The 5,188-nt window shown below is 37.1% G+C and overlaps 2 non-coding genes and 1 pseudogene across 2 annotated transcripts; all 3 read right to left on the bottom strand.

The window, feature by feature from the left end:
- Positions 1-360: 360 nt before the first annotated feature.
- On the bottom strand, positions 361-3,087 carry LOC107757240 (ankyrin repeat domain-containing protein 16-like; annotated as a pseudogene).
- Positions 2,447-2,534, bottom strand: trnay-gua (transfer RNA tyrosine (anticodon GUA)). Its single transcript is given in 2 exon segments — positions 2,447-2,482; positions 2,498-2,534. It is a non-coding gene; the product is annotated as a tRNA-Tyr (tRNA).
- Positions 3,088-4,201: 1,114 nt separating the features above from the next.
- trnay-gua (transfer RNA tyrosine (anticodon GUA)) lies at positions 4,202-4,289 on the bottom strand. The gene is given in 2 exon segments: positions 4,202-4,237; positions 4,253-4,289. It is a non-coding gene; the product is annotated as a tRNA-Tyr (tRNA).
- Positions 4,290-5,188: the final 899 nt, after the last annotated feature.

Below are 5,188 nucleotides of genomic sequence, written 5' to 3'. Positions count from 1 at the left end.
CATGTCGATCGATATCTGTCTTTGATCTCCTATGTATCTGTTCCACTTCGAGAGGGCACTCAGGTCAGAACTGACCGTCTTGACTGCGCTTATTTCACTCCTCCCCTCACTGCAGCCGCCTACTCTCGCCTTCATTTCAAGGCAAGGCGCATCTCAAACAAGCCTTTTTATAGTAAAGGGGACTTAAATGAGAACGATTCACTTAGCCTAAAAGAGTCGTTCAAAAACAACGATTTGAACCGCAATGGCAACAAATGTGTATAATTACCAAAACACCTGCGAAGCCAAGTTCATGTACCAAGTGTTTCATGCCATGCTCTTCATATGAAAAGGCACAAATAAATAGTTTTACCACATGACTTTAATAATAAGCATTTATTTTGTAACTTTGTGTCTCCACTTTAGCTTAATATTCATTCAAAGCAATGGTTTATTTTACACAGCAATTACATTTCAAGACTTTCGAACACTTCTTTAATGTGAGTTTTTTGGCATACTGTCTTGCTGTATTGCCTTCAGTATCTCTGAGTCCCAATTGTAGCAGCATCCTAACGGCGTCCACATGCTGTCCAATGCAGGACATATGTAGAGCTGCAAACCATTAAAAAAAATCACATTGTGTTCTAAAAAGATCCCAATTATGGCATCTCACTAAGGTGGCATGCAGTGCAATACACTGTAAAGTGTAACCTGATCTTCCTTTTGTGTCTCTTGCATGTAGATCAGCGCCCAGGGCGAGCAGTGTTTTTATGGCACTTGTGTGACCTTCCTGAAAAATGAGCATTGAGATCAAAACCAGATTAGAAGAGGAAGCGTGTTTATCTTAACTGTGCTTCATGTTTAATGCAATAGACACAACCTTAGCGGCGTAGTGCAATGCAGTCAGCTCCAGTTTTGTGGCTCTTGAGTTTATATCGATACCAAGATTACGCACGAGGAAAGAAAGTGCTTCTTACTGAGCAGTTACAGAGGCCTGATGTAGGGGCTGTGCACCGAGAATATCTACCGCTGAAGGAGATGCCTAAACCAGATAAACGTGGATATGCTTATATCTAATATAACAAAAACAATGTAAGTGATTGATGTTGATATGTGCTTACCTGGTGATTCTCAAGGAGCAATTTAGCTGTACCTATGTGTCCATTTCTTATGGCATCCATAAATGGTGTGACTCCACAACTGTCCTTCCCATCAGGTTCATAGCAACAACTGAATTAACATGCAAACCATGTGAGCAAAATAAGAAGGCATTGTGCTATACACATGCAAACTCAAAATATGTTACCTTTGAAGCAGAATCTTCACTGCATCCTCACAGCCGTGCATAGCTTGGGTGAGAAAAAAGGCAGATACATGATGGCAAATCTGGGAAAACATTCATTCATGTGCTTCCATACCAGCAGTGTGGAGGGGCGTCCTGCCAGTCTTGCTCTTTGTCTTCCAGACCTCGGGTTTGGCCAGTAGGATGTGGTGTGTGATGGCTAGATCTCCTTCTCTGCATGCAATGTGGAATGAGTTCCACCCATCCTTGTTCTGCAGCATTGGGTCAGCACCGTGATTCAGCAGCTCCAAAACGACCTTGAGGTTTCGACGGGTACAGGCCATCATAAGAGGGGTCCTAGAGAGGTTAGAAGCCGGTTTTGTTCAAATGCAGCAAAGCTGCTCAAGAACAAAACAGTGCTATTGTCAACTAAAAATAAAATTATTGAAAATATATATATTTTTTAAATTGAAGTAAAGCTGAAATAGAAAAAATATAAATATTAGATAAAAAACTTAAAATTAAATTTTTTTAAACAAAAATAAGAAATGTAGGCTTGGCAACTAAATGAAATACATTTGAAATTGAAGTACTAAAATTACTAAAACTAAAACTGATTTTTAAAAATTAAATATAAATTAAAACTAAAAAGAAATATTAAAAAACTAAATTACTAAAACTTAAATGAAAAGTGAAAAAATAAAAACAAACGCTAATTTAAAATATTAATAAATAATAGTATATATATATATATATATATATAATACTAAAATAACACTGAGAGCTACTTGAAAATGAAAATATGAATATAATCACTCAAAAAATATACTTCACTGCCCATAAATACAACATGTTCTGCATGGAATTATGTGCACACATTATAACTGCAGAATGTATACTATATTCGTATAGTACATTAGTCATTTTGTAATGTGATTTTATGATTTCTATTAGTTTAGTTGGTATTTAGTTAGTATTTTTATTTCAGTTTTAGTAATGTTAGTACTTCAGCTTCAGCTTATTTTATTTCAGTTTTCATAATATTTATTTTATGTCAGCTTTATTTCAATTAACGAAAATTATCCTTTATGGTTTTACTTAACAATAAACACCACTGTTATTATATGACGTACAACTGTATATAAACAGCGGCAAACAGTATTTTGTTATAAAACTAAAAATCTTTCCTTCGAGCCGGATTCGAACCAGCGACCTAAGGATATCAGTGCTGAACCTCTACAGTCCTCCGCTCTACCAACTGAGCTATCGAAGGCGTTAAATCAAGTTTTACTTCCTGGTAGTATATTCCATCCACTACATGAAAATTCGTTAAATGGCTTCAGAACTTATGACGTACCAGTCTGCTTTCTTCAAACTGTCTATTTTCGCTCCCCTGGCAATGAGATACCGCACACACTCATACTGACTCATGGAAGAAGCCTCGTGCAGAGCTCTCTTGTAGTCGTTGTTGTACACTTCAATGTCCATATTGAGCTCCTCTACTAAATAACGCACAATTTCCATGTGTCCATGTCTGGCAGCATAGTGCAGTAAAGTATCTCCAGATTTCCCAAAATGAGTATAGATGACAGACTGCTTGTTGACGTGCTCATTGAGTTGCTGTCGGACTGTGCACAGCACTCCATGTTGAATTGCTTTGATTAAGGGCTTTAATGTGCTTTCTTCCTCCATTTAGCTCAGTGAAATCCTTCTAAGTAGACTACTTAAAGGAAAAGAAATACACACAACAGCGATGCATTACTAGTGAAATATCAACAGAAACCTCCAATGTTTTTACCGCATGGTCCGACGTAATGTGTCGACGACACCACCTTTTACTTCAAAATAAAAGTCCCACTATTAGTCACACTTTTTATCTTTGCAAAATATAATATTCTTATAAAACTATAAAACAAGAAAATGAAGCACAATGGCAAAGCAGTATGACATTACCTGTTCTTATGTTTCTTACTACCCACAAACTGCTGGTAGACAGACAGATAAATACAGAAGACAGATAGATAGATAGATAGGGTAGACAGATAGATAGGTAGATAGATAAGCCTTTTGTCTTTTGGGTAATTAGCTGTAAATTCGAGGCACAGGTAGTTTTTAGTCTTTTGTTCATCACCACTCACCTCCACACCAAGACAAACACAACTGAAAGGGAGGGAGGGCTTCACTTCTGCGGCTCTCTGCCTGATGCGCATGTGCCGATCAACGTGCGCTACACTGCTGTGTGCTGCGCCTGCGCGGAGGGGCGTCGGAACTCGACAGCATAGACATAATATGCTCGACAGTCTCAACATTTCCCGACCCGACATTTTGATTTTTTTATTAGTTTGACAGGGAAAGCTGTGCGCAAACAGAAACACACACACACACACACGCGCGCACATATAGCTATATACATATATTCATTTATAAAAAATTAAAAAAAGACACTCCCCAGAAAAAAAGGGCACTTTCTCTAGAGGAAGAAAAAGGGCATGTGCTCATATATATATATATATATATAATACTAAAATAACACTGAGAGCTACTTGAAAATGAAAATATGAATATAATCACTCAAAAAATATACTTCACTGCCCATAAATACAACATGTTCTGCATGGAATTATGTGCACACATTATAACTGCAGAATGTATACTATATTCGTATAGTACATTAGTCATTTTGTAATGTGATTTTATGATTTCTATTAGTTTAGTTGGTATTTAGTTAGTATTTTTATTTCAGTTTTAGTAATGTTAGTACTTCAGCTTCAGCTTATTTTATTTCAGTTTTCATAATATTTATTTTATGTCAGCTTTATTTCAATTAACGAAAATTATCCTTTATGGTTTTACTTAACAATAAACACCACTGTTATTATATGACGTACAACTGTATATAAACAGCGGCAAACAGTATTTTGTTATAAAACTAAAAATCTTTCCTTCGAGCCGGATTCGAACCAGCGACCTAAGGATATCAGTGCTGAACCTCTACAGTCCTCCGCTCTACCAACTGAGCTATCGAAGGCGTTGAGCGATAGTCTACCTCCTGATACCATATCCCACCCACTACATGCAAATTCTTTTATTCAAATCAATGATTATAACTTACCAGTCTGCTTTCTTCAAACTGTCTATTTTCGCTCCCCTGGCAATGAGATACCGCACACACTCATACTGACTCATGGAAGAAGCCTCGTGCAGAGCTCTCTTGTAGTCGTTGTTGTACACTTCAATGTCCATATTGAGCTCCTCTACTAAATAACGCACAATTTCCATGTGTCCATGTCTGGCAGCATAGTGCAGTAAAGTATCTCCAGATTTCCCAAAATGAGTATATGACAGACTGCTTGTTGACGTGCTCATTGAGTTCCTGTCGGACTGTGCACAGCACTCCATGTTGAATTGCTTTGATTAAGTGCTTTAATGTGCTTTCTTCCTCCATTTAGCTCAATTAAATTCTTCTAAATAGACTGCTTAAAAGAAAAAACACACACAACCGCGATGCATTACTAGTGAATGATGACAACAGAAACTTACGATGTTTTTACTAAATGGTCGGGCATGTGACAACGACGGCGCCACCCACCGTTTTCTTCAAAATAAAAGTCCCATTATTAATCATTTGAGAATAAAGTATAACAATAATAATAATTTGAACGGTTTGATGTGATATGAGCTAACCAATCTTTAGATTTAATCACCATTGGTAGCGAGATTTATGGTAGGCTAATGCTTTTTTCCTCAGTTGGTCAGAACAAACGTGTCAAACTTGTTACTTACCTGTTCAGATGGCAATATACGGTGAAAATTCTTATATGGGTCATATTCCAAGACGTAGGCTAGAATCTGTGATTGTGAAGTACAGTAAATATCCACACCGGTGCGGTGACTGACTGCCACACATACTCTTCAGAACATTAGATT

This window comes from Sinocyclocheilus rhinocerous, unplaced genomic scaffold (assembly GCF_001515625.1).
Source record: "Sinocyclocheilus rhinocerous isolate Xijiao unplaced genomic scaffold, SAMN03320098_v1.1 scaffold1164, whole genome shotgun sequence".
In the NCBI taxonomy this organism is placed as follows: Eukaryota; Metazoa; Chordata; class Actinopteri; order Cypriniformes; family Cyprinidae; genus Sinocyclocheilus; species Sinocyclocheilus rhinocerous.
The sequence above is the reverse complement of the archived record's forward strand: the minus strand, read 5'-3'. Positions and strand labels throughout refer to the sequence as shown.